General features: G+C 45.9%; 1 protein-coding gene across 1 annotated transcript in view; it reads left to right on the top strand.

Annotated features, from left to right (window-relative positions):
• The first annotated feature begins 348 nt into the window (after positions 1-348).
• rnf24 (ring finger protein 24) overlaps positions 349-15711 on the top strand; it is a 67484-nt gene continuing 52121 nt past the window's right edge. Inside the window, exon 1 of the mRNA XM_061828756.1 lies at positions 349-364. The gene's annotated coding sequence lies outside the window, so the exon portion shown is untranslated. The remainder of the gene's footprint in view (positions 365-15711) is intronic.

The following is a 15711-nucleotide window of genomic DNA, read 5'->3' as shown; positions in this document are numbered from 1 at the left end:
TCCCCGGGGTCTCTTTCCGGTGGGACGTACCAGGAACAGCTCACCAGGGAGGCGTCCGGATCAGATCCACCAGCCACCTCATCTGGATCCTCTCGATGCAGAGGAGCAGCTCCAGAAACTAGCTCTACGGACATAGAATGTCACTTATTTGACAGAAATACCACTGATACATAAAATGATGTTTCACTGGGCCCCACTGTAGCCATGCCCCCCATAAAAATCATTCAGTTCACCACTACATAGTTCTATCTTTTCACAGATGTTCGGCAATTGCTTTCACACATGCATAACATAATTACAAACTCATTTTTGAATTCATTTTACAGGGTGTTCGAGCGGTATACATCCATCACACATTATATGGGTGAGTAAGTTTTTTTTTTTTTTCTTACATAGACAACTTATTTTTACACTTGTATGATTGTTACGAGCAGCTGGTAAAGCGTTGGCCTCACAGTTCTGAGGACTCGGGTTCAATCCCGGCCCCGCCTGTGTGGAGTTCATAAATTCATAAATTAATACAATCATATCAAAATTATGTTGTACAACTGAAGAGTACACAGATTTTTTTTTCATCCTATCACATGTGTATACTGCAATAACTGTGCCGTGGTAATATTCCTGACATAATTTACAAAATATGGAAATTCAGACAAATTGTGCTCGAAGTGAACTTCTATAGGTTAGCAGCTCTTCAGTCATAGCCATGGATGCAATTTTACTATTAACTGGCAGAGTAGCGGCACGGTGGCTCAGCTGGAAAGCGTTGGGCTCACATTTCTGAGGTCCCCGGTTCGATCCCGGCCCCGCTTGTGTTGGGTTTGCATGTTCTCCCCGTGCCTGCGTGGCTTTTCTCCGGGCACTCCGGTTTCCAAAAAACACGCAACATTATTTGGACACTCTAAATTGCCCCGAGGTGCGACTGTATGTCTCTATGTGGCCTGCGAGGCTACAGCACTCCCTGCGACCCTTGTGAGGATAAGCTGCTTAGAAAATGGATGGATTTACTGTAGCTCTGTATCGATTGGAGATCACCGAAACCTTGAGGCCCCATCCAAACGCTCGGAGAAACTCCAACATACCGTTCATACATTAGCCATCAATAACTTCATGAATAGAATTATGTATTCACAACATTGCATTGCCCCCATTTTTGCGAGACCAATCTCACGCCCCTACGTCGCCCCCCCCCCCCCCCCCCCCGATTAGCACGTGAATTCGCACGTGTTTCCCCGCCGCATAATTCGAGCGGAGAGAAAACGCACACGCGTGATCGGCGCCACACTCGGACCACCAGAAAGGCTTCTCTGTTTGGGGCTCGAGAGGCTCGGCATTGTGAGCGTGCCCGGCGTTGGCTGACGCCGTTGTCCGGCCTCGCCCGCCCTCCCCGTCGCAACCGCAGAGCACCGGGGGGGGTGTTTCGCTCTGCACGGAGACGAAAAGGAGGGAAGTCAGTCAGCTGGCGCCGAGTGCTTTTCGCCACCTCCAGCCATTTCCCCGGCAACGGGGAACCTGCGTGGAGCCTCGAGAACGGTCCGCTAAGTGCACTACTAGTAAAACAATGGAGGTGGTTTTTATTGCGGGTTGAAGTCTTCATTGCGGTACTGTTCTATCGCCCGTTCAAAGCACTTTGCGGGCGACTGGGTGGGACGCCCGAGGTGCTGCCAAAATCCTCTCGAGTGGCTTTTTGCGGCTCGTGTACGGCAAATCCTGAAAAGTAGAAGTTTTCCTTTCAATCAGGGACGGAGGGTTCTTCGATCGAGTTCCTCTCATTTCGATGACTCGGGTATTCTAAAGGACCGGAACTCGAAGCGGGAACGCGCATAATAACACATTCTCACGTTTCATTCATATTTTTCTGCGATTTTTTTTTAATGACTTGAAAGGAAATATTTAATGTTTTTTTTTTTAAATACAGTTCAAAACAATGAATGTTTTCATGAAAAGTCTCATGATGGCGAAGGAAGTACAGCACAATTAATACTCGCTTGTCACGCTATAGCTGTAAAATATTTTAGCTAATCGAATGACCAAAACCAAACATGTACAGTTACAGACAAAAGTAAGCAGAGTCACTCTTTGATCAACTACCGTAATTCCCGGCCTACGGAGCACCTGGTTATGAGCCTCACCCGGTAAGTTTGTAAAGGAAATACTATTTGGTACCGCAGCCGTCGTAAAAGCCGCAAATGCCCACATTGAAAACGACATTGAAACACGAGCTATTTACCAAGAAAGACGGTACAGAGAGTTTAATGCTAGCGCCGCCATGCTAGCGCTTCGCTAACACTGACTCTAGCACCGCGCTAACGCTAATCCTAACGCAGTGCTAACAGGGCCGGTTTAAAAAAAAACAACATACCATATCACTGGTACAGGCAGTAACACGCCTTTGATAATCCAGCCTCAGGTGTATGTACTAGTGCTTTTTTGTCCTGACTGCGTCAGGAAAGGCATCCGGCGTAAAATTGTGCCAAACAAATGTGCATTCATCTAAGATGACACGCTGTGGCAACCCCTAACGGGACAAGCTGAAAGGAAAAGAAGAAGAATCGTACAACTTTAATATACCATTGTGGCAACTAATGTTACTAGTTAGACAAAACTGTGTGCCGTAATTCCCGGTTTAAAGATCGCACGTGGTTACAAGCCTGACTGAGTACATTTGTAAAGGAAATACCATTTGGTACATACATACACCGCAGCCGTGTAAAAGCCGCAAGTGCCCACGTTGAAAACGACATTAAAATACGAGCTATTTACCAAGAAAGAATGCACACAGAGAGTTTAATGCTATCACCGCCATGCTAGCGCCTCGCTAACACGAACGCTAGCGCTGGGCCGTTTAAAAGAAGAAAAAAAAAAACATACCATATTACTGAGATACGGCAGTAACACACCTTTGATATCCAGCTTCAGGTCGATGTGCGAGTGCTTTTTTGTCCTTCCTAATAGTACTACTTTAATATACCATTATGGCAACTAATGTCACTAGTTATAGAAAACTGTGTACCGTAATTCCCGGCCTACAGAGTGCACCTGGTTACAAGCCTCACCCAGTACATTTGTAAAGGAAATACCATTTGGTACATACATACATATACCGCGGCTGTGTAAAAGCCGCAAGTGCCCACATTGAAACAAAGCCACATTGAAACACGAGATATGGTACACAGTGCTAATGCTAGCACCGCGCTAACACTAGCACACACTAGCGGTAATGCTAACAGGGCCGGTTAAAATAAAACTTACCAGTAAATATCACTGAGACACGCCAGTAACACAGCAGCAACAGGGCCGGACTGGTAAAAGTCACTTCCTCGGCACATATATTCCACCGGTCTCACTCTTACCTTTTCTGCTCGAGTGCCCCCCTGCGGCCATTCGAAAAAAATGCACAAATCAGCCGCATCACCGCATAAACCGCAGGGTTGAAAGCGTCTGGAAAAAAGTCGCGTTTTATAGGCCGGAAATTATGGTAATTACTTCGTTGGTACCCACTTGGAACCGCCGGAATCTTAAATCTCCATCACACGAAGCCATTTTGACAATTCGAACTTTCCAGCCTTCGTGGGTACCGGACCTCCGGATGAACGCAGACGACCCCACAGATAGAAAAATTTTACAGAACTCCATCCCGGAAGAGTGTACGACGCGGGTGTCAAACTCAAGGCCCGGGGGGCCAGATGCAGCCCACCACATGATTTTATGCCGCCCGCCAACGCAAATCTCGTGTGTCAACTTCCATGAAGTTCGGTTTCAATTTGTCATGGATCATAAATGATAATGTTGAAATATGAAAAGTGTTGTTTTTTTTTTGGAAAAAACATTTACCCTACCGAAACTCGTTCATAAATTTTGTGCGTATATATGATGAGGGGATTAAATATTGGCGGCACGGTGGGTCAGCTGGTAAAGCGTTGGCCTCACAGTTCTGAGGTCCCGGCTTCAGTCCCACCTGTGTGGAGTTTACATGTTATCCCCGAGCCTGTGTGGGTTTTCTCCGGGCACTCCGGTTTCCTCCCACACCCCAAAAACATGCAACATTAATTGCACCTAGGTGTGATTGTGAGTGTGACTGGGATAGGCTCCACCGCTCCCGGCGACCCTTGTGAGGATAAGTGGTGAAGAAAATGGATGGATGGATGGATGGATGGATGGATGGATCATTTATATGACACTTCTGAGGTCCCGGGTTCAATCCCAGACCTGCCTGTGTGGACTTCGCATGTTCTCCCCGTGCCTGCGTGGGTTTCCTCCGGGCACTCCGGTTTCCTCCCACATCCCAAAAACATGCAAGATTAGTTGGACAGTCTAAATTGCCCGTAGGTGTGATTGTGAGTGCGGCTGTTTGCCTCTCTGTGCCCTGCGATTGGCTGGCAACTAGTTCAGGGTGTACCTCCTCCTCCTGCCCCTTGAAAGCTGGCTCCAGCACTCCCCGCAACCCTCGTGAGGATAAGCGGCGAAGAAAATGGATGGATGGCTTAAATATTTTTTGGGTTTCACATTCATATTGGCCCTCTGAGGGAAACAGTGACTACTATGTGGCCCCGTGACAGAAATGAGTTTGACACCCCTGACATAAAAAGTCTACACACCCCTTGCTAAATACTCGGTTTTTCTGATAGCAAAGATAGGGGGTGTGGTTGTTTTCCCAAATGATTCAAACAACGAAAATACATGTCAAACGGGGAGTCAGCACACACCTGGCACCATTTGAAGTGCTGCTAAGACACATTTCTTGAAAACTCCGCCCATTTTCTTGAAACAAATCCAAAAAGGTCCAATTTCGTTTACCGAAAACCCAAGACCGCCTTCAGCTGTCATTCATTTGAAACCAAAACAGCGGGTTCGGATCATGCACACAGCGAGTAAAAATATGTACTGTAGGCCGCGTAATGTAATTTAGGACGCGGCATCCAGGGCATGCAGTCAACAAAAAAATTATTTGTTCTAAATGCGTTTGGGGGAAAAACAAATTATAATAATCATGGTCAAATTGAGCTGTGCATTTAGTACTTTCATAACAACCCTCCTGATGATTCACAGAGAATCTTTTGAAATCGGGATGGACTCTTTGTCCCTGCTTTTCATCGCATAAACAAGGGACGGCGTTGTACAATAGTTGCCCAAATTTCATCAGGGCTGATTGTTCTCGGGCTTCCTCGACCTCTTCCTATCCTTCTTCCTCCTCCTCCGCCCGTTTGTCCGCTTGCGTCCGTGGTTGGCGGCGGCAGACGTGCCGCGTGTGCGCTCCGAAATAGATTTTATCTGGCCCGGCCCGTCCGATCGCGTCATTTGGGAACGTGTTTGGTTTCAATTTTTAGTTGTTTTGCGTAAAAAAAAAAAAAAAAAAATGGCAGCTGAGTTGGAGTTGTGCTCACAGTTTCCTGCGGGTGTCTACAATTTTGCAACTCTAGTGTATCACAATGTAAACTGTGTTTCGTGACTGGGAAATTTGTTTTGAATGTTTTTGCCCCAAAAAGTGTTTAATTTGAAAAATGTGTTTAGAATTCACATAATGTTTACTATATTTACCTTTTTTTTTTTTTTAGTAATTTGCTAAAAAAAAAAAAAAACAAAAACAAACAAACAAATAGTTCAAACTCATTCGGTTTTGTGTGGAAATGCACAGCGCGACGTTCGTTACCGTGGCAACCGGGGCCGAGCTGGGTCGTCTGAGGAAGTGAGTGGCTCCTCGGTGTTGCCGACTTGGCAACTTTGTCGCTATATTCAGCCATTTCTCCTTTTGTTGAGGTGTTTTTGGGACACACACGAAGCCCGTGAGGGGGGGGGGGACTAGATGAAGCGGCGCAGGTGGTTCTTCTTCAGGACCACGCAGAAACCGCCGGGGAGGTGGTCCACCTCGGGTCATCGCCACCTAGCCGATTCTCCAAGCAGGAGAGGAAGGGGGGAGGAGGGGATAGCACTGGCAGTAAAACAGTCCGACGTGGAGATGCCAAATGCCAAAGTATAATATCCATCCATCCACTTTCTGAGCCGCTCATCCTCACGAGGGTCGCAGGAGTAGGAGGCGGGGTGGACCCTGAACCGTCTCTGGCCAATCGCAGGGCACACGGGGACAGACAACACTCACAACGTGGGAGGAAACCGGAGCGCCCGGTAAAAACTTGCACGGGCACGGGGAGAACCTGAAAAAAACTCCACAGAGGCTCGGGCCAGGATTCGAACCCCCGTCCTCAGAACTGTGAGGGCAACGTCGTACAGCTGCGCCCACCGTGCCGACTAAATCGAATTAATAAATCTTGCATTGAGATTTAAACATTTCTATTGAAAAGAATTGAAGGACCCGTATATATATATATATATATATATATATATATACGGTACATCACAGGTGTCAAACTCAAGACCCGGGGGCCAGATCCGGCCCGCATCTTGATTTTACGTGGCTCGCAATGGCAAATCATGTACGTCAACGTCCGTCGTTCTTGTTCAAATCTGGACCAAAATTTTTAGGTTTGTATTTAAGGTATTTAAGATTTTTATGCTTTCACAGTCATAACGGCCCTCTGAGGGAAACCTGAACTACAATGAGTTTGATACCCCTGCTGTACATGACCAGTATAGATGTCTCAGATTGTCTCAACTGCTCACAGAGGATAAGTAATCCATGAGTGCGAGTACTGTTCTGTTACATGTCTCAGTGTGTTGCTGCACCGCTGGTGTTCAAATAGTACTTCCGTGACGCGTTATGAACGTTTCCCCTCATGTGTTAGCATTAGTACAAAGCTAGCAGAATATGCTTACGGAAATTAATCTAGTTTTGCGCTTATGGTAGTCCAAAATTAAACATCAACTGGGAGTGGCATTAAACATCTTGAAAATGTTTTTATTTTTTAAAATAATGAACAATTTGCAAAAGTACTGCTTACTGTGAAGTGAGTCAAGTTGGGTTTTCTGCCATTTGACAACAGTTGGCGCTTGCAAGTCAACGCAAAAAAACAAGTTATCCGATCGACAGCTCGTATCCCGCAAAAGTAGTAAGTCGGGTCATTTTTTTTTTTCTCAAGGCACCACTATATTAAAATTTTAAATTACAGTACTTTCCTTTGCTTCATACCACATCTCTCCTTGTGTAACGCTGAAGGGCGACGTAATTGAACTCGATTGTCACTTCCTCTTCTGAGAAAAAGCATGCCCTCGCCACTCTGCCAAGATACCACGCATGCCTCGGCACGATACCAGGCAAAAAAAAAAAAAAAAAAATATATATATATATATATAACTACGTTATAATTGCATGAGTATGCAAATACTGTACATATTGCTCATACGGGCATTCGTCTTTTTGTAAACAGACTTTGCGCCAATCCCGCGACGCGCGTCGCAAAGTTTCTGAAATCTGTCGTGATTTCCTTCCAAATAATTCTGTCGTTTGGCCAAATCTTCTCTTTTCACAAACAAACTATTCCGGACGCGCGCGAGCTTGTCGAACCGATTGTGTTAGAAGAACGCGCAACGCCGCGCGGAACAATCTTTATTTTGCGCGTTCGCCGACGCAAAAACGAGCGAGGAGGGACGAAGGGACGGACGCGATTGCTGCGATGTGTTCAGCAGGTAGCGGGCAGGCAGAGATAAACATGAAAATAAAGAGGATGCAATAATAAATATAGTTTCCTGTCTTAACTTTGGCCTGGAAAGGGGGGGGGGGGGGGAAACGACACAAAGGATCACGGCCCACCCGAGTGCGTCATCCGGTAGTGCAACTGTGGAGATATGAAAAAAGAGGACATCGGCGTCTGCTGCGTGTGTGTACGTGTAGATTATTTTAGAAGGCCAGGAAAGGGATGAGTGGCCACCACCCTGGTACTGTTATTGTAACCCGTGCAGACTATAAACGCAACAATGCAAGATGATGATGGAATATTGCGAAAAGAGATGATTCTGGATAACGTTTCTAAATTCGCGATTACGTTTCGTTTCCCAAATAGGTCGAAAGAGATGAGCCTGTTTTACATTATGTACAGTAGACCCTGCAAGTGCAAAGTGTGGTACTGGTGCCACTGGTGGTACTCGGGCTCCGAAATAATCGCCACCTGTAGCACGGGTGTCAAACTCCAGGCCCGGGGGCCAGATGCGGCCCGCCGCGTGATTTTGTGTGGCCCGCGGAGGCAAATCATCCGTGTCAACTTCCACGATTCCTTGGGAAATCTGGACCAAAATTTCAAATTGTCATATAAATGATCCATCCATCCATCCATCCATCCATCCATCCATCCATCCATTTTCTTCACCACTTATCCTCACAAGGGTCGCCGGAGCGGTGGAGCCTATCCCAGTCACACTCAGAATCACACCTAGGTGCAATTAATGCTGCATGTTTTTGGGGTGTGGGAGGAAACCGGAGTGCCCGGAGGAAACCCACACAGGCACGGGGAGAACATGCAAACGCCACACAGGCGGATCCGGGATTGAACCCGGGATCTCGGAACTGTGAAGCCAACGCTTTACCAGCTGGCCCATATAAAAAGATAATGTAGAGAAATTAAAAGTTTGCCAAATGTGAATACTGTCTGAAAAAACTCATTACTCCTAATCTCTGATTCCCAGACTAGTTCATAAATTTCAAGTGTAAATATTAAGATAATTTTTTTTTTTATGGTTTCACAGTCATAACGGCCTGCGACAAAAATGCGTTTGACAACCCTGGCCTGTACAGTTCGGTTATATTTAACTTTTTAGTGCACAAAAGTTGGATTTAATCTTTAGTTGCTTTTAAACTGTAGGTTAACCGTTTTATGTGCAATCAATTTCAATTGAATCCATCCATTCATCCATTTTCTTTGCCGCTTATCCTCACAAGGGTCGCGGGGAGCGCTGGAGCCTATCCCAGCTGTTAACGGGCAGGAGGCGGGGTTCACCCTGAATAGTCGCCAGCCAATCCCAGGGCACACGGAGACAAACAAATTCTCAAAATTTTGGGCGCAGGCGCGACTTCTTTCCGCCGATCATCCTCGAGATGTTTCGACAGTATGGAAGGAAATATGAGCCACAAGGATTTGAATTTGAAATGTAAAGTGATCAAATATTCAATAGTTGTATTTCTGTGTAACTTTTCAATGTTAACAATCGAACTGGCGACAATTCGCTGTCTGAAATTCACCGTCTGTCCCACCAGGCAGGGTTACTTCAGGTCAGAACCCAACACCCAGCCAATCGCAGTTGTGCTTTCTTCGTATGTGATGTCACGTGACTAAGAAAGCGTAAATGCGATTGGCTGTCTGGTTCTGATCTGAAATAACCCTGTCTGGTGGCACAGACGGTGAATTTCAGACAGCGAATTCTAGCCAGTTGAATTATCAACATTGAAAAGTTACACTGAAAATACAATTATTGAAAATGATGTTGAGATAGTGATAGTGGGATGTGAGATGATTTGGACCGGCACCCAACTGTAAGATCCCGGATCTGACGGCGGATTTCGACCAACCACGGCGTCGAAGGAGGTCGTCAGTACCCCTTTGAGACAAAAAAAAAACCCGATAAAGCTTTCAATGACCACTGCGACCACCGTCGTCCCTACATGGAAGACCTTTCTGAACCGTCAGGACGCTTAGAACTGGACCCACATCTAAACTGAGCGATAATACCTTGCTCCGGAGCACTCTTCAGGTCAGACTAGGATAACGGTTCATCTTTCATCTGGATGACAACCCCAAGCAGATGGCCAAGTCATTAAAGGAGTGGGTTCAGCACACCTCTGTGAAGGTCTTTGAGCGGTCAAAGCCAGAACCCAGACTCGATTCCGATCTCTAGAGATATCCGAAAGCGCTTTTACGTTTGTTCTCCTCATCCGACCTGGTGAAGCTTGAGAGTTGCTCTTAAGAGGATCTAGCGAAACTGCCCGATTGCTGTGCCGTCTTTACGATATCATATTCAAAAGGACATTAAAGGTCTAGTGTCATCCCTATAAACATTCTAAAATATTCATTCGACATCCAAGTGGCCGCCATGTTGGCTGCATTTACTGTCCGTGACATCACCCTGGACATTCGCCATTGAAAACACGCTGTGGACCCTACTGTGGGACACGCCCCTTCAGACACGGAACCTCTTTTCAAAGAAGAGAACATCTCACAACCGAGTGAAGTGTCCGGGGAAATATCACTCTTTTGTTTCGAGCCATATTTAGATGATATGCGGATCACAGCCAAACCACCTCCCCGCCCTATAAACCTGCGCGCGGCGGTGATGAACGCCCACTTCCGCGCCGGACATGAGCCACCGCGGCCCACTTGAGGGGTGGGGGGTCCTGCCATGTATGTCACTTCCTGCTTCTTCTCGAAAACAAATCCCTCGAGAGGACTTTCACGGCCGGAGTTACAAAAAGCCGTGTACGTCAAAATCACGTTTTGAAAAAAACGCTCGGGTCCATCTCGACTTTGTTTTTTTCATGAATAACATACTAAAAAAAACATGCATTTCACGACAGTGGCACTTTAAGCTGTGATCGCTAGCAAAGGTGCATCAAGGCTGTGAATATACCGTTCTTGTACTCATCCTAAGTAGCAAGAGGGATGGAGAGAGGAGCATTACTGCATTTCTGTGCATTTTGACTCACTTACATCCGTTCGTAATAACATCACACACACACAAACAAAAATAAGACAAATAAAAATCTAATCATAGACCGTCTCCTTGATATGCTTACTGACCTGCAGTCGAGAATGACATCATTAATGATAGAGGTTCAACTTCTGATTTTGGGGTGTATTTGTAGGTTTCCATTGGATTATTATTATTTTTTTTGTTGTTCAATTTTCCAAGTTGATATGTAACTGTAAATTGTGACAGCGCCGATCTCTGCCCCGTGCCGGGACGACAAACCGGACTGCCACGTTTGTCACCCGATCGTCGGCCGTGCTCCCGGCCGGCCGCTGGGCCGTGTGTCTGCTGCGGGGGAGCTGGCCCAGTTATGCGTCTCCTGTTACACAACACGCGGCGCAGCTGCACTAACTTGTTGATCGCAATGGCTGAGCGGCGCGCTCGTCCGTGTTGCCTGGTTTGATCTGGAAGGCTTGCAAACAGGGTTAGCGTAGCTTACCTGTGGCTATTTAGGCTACATTTGCGGAGCACTCAAAGTGCTCATGAGCAAACCAGACAAACAGAGTGAACGCAACTAAACTTGATATTATAAAATAGGCGCATCAAAACTTTAAGGCAGGTTCCTCTGGGGTAGGAATCATCTGCACAGGGGAGTCCTCGGTCCACGACTGAGATCCGTTCCGACGGTAGCGACTTGACTCGAATTTCGACTTAAGTCGGATTCCGCCGTTAAAGTCGGGATTTAGTTCAAAATACTTTGTCTAAAATGTACTGTACTGAGCATTAGCGGATGGAGACGAAGAACGGGAGGCTGCGCTTAGCTATTGCAAAGGAACCTGGTCTTCAATCCTCTCCATCTAGACCAGTACCAAAGAACCTTGTTTTGTGATCAGTGTATCCGACATAGGACTGGAACCGTTCATCACATGCGCTAAAATACGGGCTTTGTCTTTAATAATTGTCACCACGGTCGACCGACTGAAGCCTCGGTGGTGTTGCTATCTCTCTTTTCTCCAATCTTTTTATGATCTTGAGCTTCGTTTCCATGGTAATAGATTTTGTTTTGGTTAGAGAAGCATTGCTAAACGACACGGCTTTCTTCATTTGGGGCGATAATGTTTAAAAAGGAGGGCGAAAAATGCGAAGATACTCCAGACGCACAAACATTAGCCAGACAAAATGGCGGACGGGGGCCGGGCGTCGGACTCTCCCACCCTTTGAAAATAATTAACGGGGCGTTATTGTTGGTCATCTGATCGAAAACTACCAATTTTAATTGATGGACCACCAAACATGTTCAATCATAAGGACAGTATTCTGATTACATTACTTGTATTGGATTTATTTCATACAGAATTAAAAAAAAAAAAAAAAGTCTTGCTCTCCTCCGGAGTGTCGCGCATTTGATGGAGAACAGCGCCCGTCCCACCGGCAACAAGACATCCTCGACGGCATTTTTAAATTTCAATTGTGCGGTATTTTTCCGATGAATTCGCGTAAAATTCACAACTTTTCTGGAAAATTCCATGCTCGATTATTCACAGCCAGCCTCACTATTTGATGAGTCATAATTATTGGGTGGTTGCACACAAACTCCCAGGTTGCTCAAGGTGGGTGTGTCGGAACTGAGAATGTGCGTGTGTCAAAAGTGTGTCAAGCCGACACACACACACACACACACACACACACACACACAAAGACCAATTGGCATAAAGATATGAAAAAACTTTTGCAAATAAACTGGAGGCTCAACTCTGCACACCATCCTATAATTGGGCATCTGGTTATGATCCGAATGATCCAATCACATTCAAGTGTTTTAAACGAGACTCGGCACACGCCTTTTGAAAAATGAGATTAGCGAGATGGCGTGGAACCTTTTTGTGGATCTCGGCTTATTTTGTAAACCGTGTCACTGATGGCCTGACTCTTGGGATTGATTCCCGCTCAGTTGATGGTATTGATACTTGCCCTGCGACTGACCGGCGACCGGTTCAGGGTGTAGTCCGCCTTTCGCCGGAAGCTAGCTGGGTGACCCTTGTGGGGATAAGCGGCCAAGAAAATGGATGGATGGAACACTTGGTTTGGGGTTAATCGGACGCCTTTAATTGTTAACGGGTGTGTCGTTGAGGGTATAACACTTGTGCAACCGCATGATCTCATTTGTTTATTGCTATGAAAACATTAATTTTCAACCATGTTGTACAGGTCACATTAAAAGTGGATTTTTTTTAATGTTATTAGTTCATCTTTTAATATCCCCAAACCATTTTGAACAGTACAGAGGTTTATGTATACTGTACCGTACAGTATGCGTACAGTAATTCCTCAGAATTAAAAAGCAACACTGCCCTCTAGAGGACAGCTCGACCTCACTTGTAATGTATACAGTACAGTACAGTATGGATTATTGTATTGTACAAATGTGTGTGGGTGTGCAGTCCACGTTATAGTTACGGTTTCCCGATTATGATTTCGGGACCACATACGTTTTAATTTTACGTGAATCGCCTCGTCATATTGTTACATAAACTCAAGAGTCAAGTATTGTTCAAGTCGCTACAAAAATGGACTTAGTCACAAAAAATGCCTGTAATATATCAAGGTTATTTATTACTTTTGACAATTTAACATTTTAGTACAAATTTTAGAAAGACTTTGTGGAAATCGACGCTTGTGATGTTGTTTTTTGCGGGCGAGCGGCAAGTGATGCAGTGGGCCAGATGTGGCCCCCGGGCCTCGAGTCTGACATCTGTGAATTTCAGGATTATGTTGCACTCTTGTGACAGAATTTGTCATGAGACCAAAACTGATACAGTTCATCATTTCGTAGACAAATGGTCCTTTCAGAGGGAGATTTTTATCGAATGTATTTATTTCCAAATGGAAAGTCCGTCGCTCACCCTGATTTAAAATTTCCAAAACATAACATCTTCACAACTTATGTCTTCAGTGATCTATAATTGGAATTTTGGGCACTAAAGAGACATTGTGCGTGGGTAGCATGCGGCATGGCGGACGAGTTGTTTGCGCAACTGCCCGCCTTGCTTTTTCTTCGACTGCTCGCGGTGGCGAAGAGAGAGTTCAGCTCATCATATTTACACTGAAAATTTATGAACTACCGTAATTCCCGGCCTACCGAGCGCACCTGGTTATATGCCTCACCCACTACAATTTGTAAAGGAAATACCATTTGGTACATACACAGAGAGTTTAACGCTAACCTTAGCACCGCCGGTTAAAAAAACATACTGGTAAAAATCACTGAGACACGGCAGTTCCATGCTAGCGCAGCGCTAACGGGGCCGGACCGGTAAAAGCTACTTCCTCGGCACGTGTATTCCACCGGTCTCACTCTTACCTTTTCCGCTCGAGTGCCCCCTTGCGGCCGTTGGAAAAAAATGCACAAATTACCTGCATCACCGCATAAGACACAGGATTGAAAGCGTGTGAAAAAAAATTCACGGCTTATAGGCCGGAAATTACAGTAGTTTTGGAATCAGAAATCAAGAGAAATTTAGTTTTTCAACATCTGGTCATGTTTGGTCACATAAAAATGCTTGCTCAACATTTTAATTTATGACGCATGACAATTGCAGCACGGTGGGGCAGCTGGAACGCATCGGCCTCACAGTTCTGAGGTTCCGGTGCAATTCCTGACCCACCTGTGTGGAGTTTGCATGTTCTCCCCGTGCCTGCGTGGGTTTTCCTCCGGGCACTCCGGTATCTTCCCACATCCCAAAAAACATTAATTGGACACTCTAAAATTGTCCCTAGGTGTGATTGTGAGTGCGGCTGTTGTCTGTCTCCATGTGCCCTGTGATTGACTGGCGACCAGTTCAGGGGGTTCCCGCCTCCTGCCCGAAGGCAACTCGGATAGGCTCCAGCACTCCCCGCGACCCTTATGAGGATAAGCAGCTAAGAAAATGGATTGGTAGATGGATGGATGACAATTGCGGGACGGTGCCTCAGCTGGAAAGTGTTGGCCTCACAGTTCTGAGGTCCCAGGTTCAATCCCGGATCCACCTGTGTGGAGTTTGCACGTTCTCCCCGTGCCTACGTGGGTTTTCCCCGGGCGCTCCGGTTTCCTCCGACTTCCCATAAACATGCAACATTAATTGAACACTCGAAATTGCCCCTAGATGTGACTGTGAGTGCGACTGTTGTCTGTCTCTATGTGCCCTGTGATTGGGTGGCAACCAGTTCAGGGTGTATCCCGCCTCCTGCCCGCTGACAGCTGGGATAGGCCCCAGCACTCCCGGTGACCCTTGTGAGGACAAGCGGCTAAGGAAATGGATGGATGACAATTTGCCGACGGATAGGATTTGCCTTCACGGGCCACACAACATCCTGCGTCGGGCCGCATTTTGGTCCCCGTGCCTTGAGTTTCACACCCGCAAACCTACACCTTCTGTCATCAAAAGTCAACGTGAGTCCACAATTTGCTCTTTTGAAGTTTTTACTGTATTTTATGTTCGCATGAGCTCAGCCGCGCACACAAAACATGCTCACCACTCAAATCTCAAGATCCGCCGGATGTTCATTTTGTCAGATTATGCGGCGGCTAACTTATTTTTAGACATTTATGATGGTTACGAACGTCGAAATGTTGTTTAAAACATGGGGTTGATCAACCGCGCTTGTTTACTGCCGCCGCAGCATCAATGCAATCCTGTGTAAGCGCATTAGCTGTGCTTTTATTCACAGGCTTTTTATACCACCTCTTACAAAAATGACTTCTTGCTGGCAAACAGAAACGGCGCTGTCCGATGTTGACGCCGTCCCTCTTGTTTGATGTAAGGCCCACCGGGTCACTTTTGCCATGAACGCGCTTGCTTTACATGGGCCACTAATAAAAACGCTTTTTTTTTTTTTTTTTAATTCTCATTTTATAAAGAGTCACATAATAAATAGTCATAATCATGTCATGATTAGGTTCTTTGTGAATGTGAAACACTGCGTGCCAACAAACATGTCTTTAAATTGGAAAAAAAAAAAAGGGGGGTGTGCAACAAATTAACATCTGTTGACAAGATAAAATGTTCTTTCAAATCTGGACAATGTAAGTTTTATTTCTAAAACACTTCAAAAGCACAGGTGCCAAACTGAAGGCCCGGGGGCCAGATCCGGCCCGCTGCATGA

This window comes from Syngnathoides biaculeatus, chromosome 9, assembly GCF_019802595.1.
Source record: "Syngnathoides biaculeatus isolate LvHL_M chromosome 9, ASM1980259v1, whole genome shotgun sequence".
Lineage (NCBI taxonomy): Eukaryota > Metazoa > Chordata > Actinopteri > Syngnathiformes > Syngnathidae > Syngnathoides > Syngnathoides biaculeatus.
This window is presented reverse-complemented; position numbering and strand designations above follow the sequence as displayed.